A 1853-nucleotide genomic window follows, 5' to 3' on the forward strand; every position below is an offset into this window, starting at 1 on the left:
AGACAATGCAAAAAAAAACAGAGACAGAATCTGCCAAAACAGAACAGCCAGTAAAGACGAATTTTAAATAAATACTTCCGTTGCTCAAATCAGAAAACTCAAAACTAATGAAAGTTGCGTACATATCTGAGGAACACGCACGTAAAATGGCATAATTTTCTGAGTTACCTACAGAGAAAACAGCCTAGATTCGTGACAGATAGAAATCTGTTTCTGCGCAGAAATTCAAATCTAGTATCAACCTTCGATTAGAGACTTTACTTGGCACAATAATGCAATAAAATAAAGATACAAATGTATTGCTACAATAAGTAAAACAAGTGGAGGAAGAAAGAGATGTTGTTTACCTCTTCTATGCATATAAAAGGTATTTGTTAACAAGGTTGATCAAGTCTTGCCACCAAATAAATTTTATATAGCATATGAAGAAATAAACCTCAAATCAATCATGTTACCTTGAATTGTATTGATATGGATCCAATCACAAGAGTTTGATATTCTTCTTTAGGCTCATATATAGGACAATCAATAGTTCCCACTTTGATAGTTCTCACATGAGAAATAGTATTAACTCCGCACGCTTTTTCAATCCTCTTGGGGAAATAAACGGTGTGTTCCTTGTCATCAACATTGAAAGTAACCTTTCCTTTATTGCAATCAATAACAGCCCCTGCGGTGTTAAGAAAAGGTCTCCCAAGAATAATGGACATATTATCATCTTCAGGCATTTCCAACACAACAAAATCAGTTAATATCAAGCAGTTATTAGTAACTTGAACAGGAACATTCTCACATATACCAACAGGAATAGCAGTAGATTTATCAGCCATTTGCAAAGATATATCAGTAGGTATCAACTTATCTAAGTAAAGTCTCTTATAAAGAGAAAAAGGCATAACACTAACACCGGCTCCCAAGTCACATAGAGCAGTTTTAACATAATTATTCTTGATAGAACAAGGAATAGTAGGTATACCGGGTCGCCCAACTTCTTTGGAATTTTGCCATTGAAAGAGTAATTAGCAAGCATAGTAGAAATTTCCTCATTGGGGATTTTCCTTTTGTTAGTAACAATATCTTTCATATACTTGGAATAAGGTGGCAATTTAATAGCATCGGTTAAAGGGATTTGCAAGAATAAAGGTTTCATCCAATCACAAAATTTATTATAGTGTTCCTCTTCCTTTGATTTTAGTTTCTTAGCAGGAAAAGGCATTGGCTTTTGCACCCAAGGTTCTCTTTCATTACCATGTTTCTCAGTAATAAAATCTTCTTTAGTATACTTTTTATTTTTAGCATGCTTTTCAGGTTCCTTTTCAACCTCTTCTTTATCAGGAGTATCATTCTTATCATTATCTTCATTATTATCATGTTCATTGCCACTTTCAGTTTCAGCATCGAAATAGAAATACTATTAGGATCATTAACAGGTTCAGAGGATTCTACAACATTTTTATGTTTCTTCTTCTTTTTCTTCTTAGAATGAGCACTAGGTTCAATGCGTTGAGAATCTTGTTCAATTCTTTTGGGATGCCCTTCAGGATATAGAGGATCCTGGGTAGAGACACCACCTCTAGTTGTTACTTCATAAGCATGTTTCTCTTTAGAATTATTCCCTAACAAGTCATTTTGCACTTTAGTGAGTTGATCAATTTGAGTTTGAATCATTTGAAAATGTTTAACAAGCATCTTAACATCATTGGAGGTTCTCTCCACAATATCATGCAATTGACTAATAGCTTGAGAATTTTCCATTAGATGATTCTCTACTCTCATATTAAAATTTTCTTGCTTAACAATATAATTATCAAACTCATCTAGGTGCTGTCACTATTCAGAGTGGTTCTTTAACC

This window comes from Lolium rigidum, chromosome 3 (assembly GCF_022539505.1).
Source record: "Lolium rigidum isolate FL_2022 chromosome 3, APGP_CSIRO_Lrig_0.1, whole genome shotgun sequence".
NCBI classification, from domain to species: domain Eukaryota; kingdom Viridiplantae; phylum Streptophyta; class Magnoliopsida; order Poales; family Poaceae; genus Lolium; species Lolium rigidum.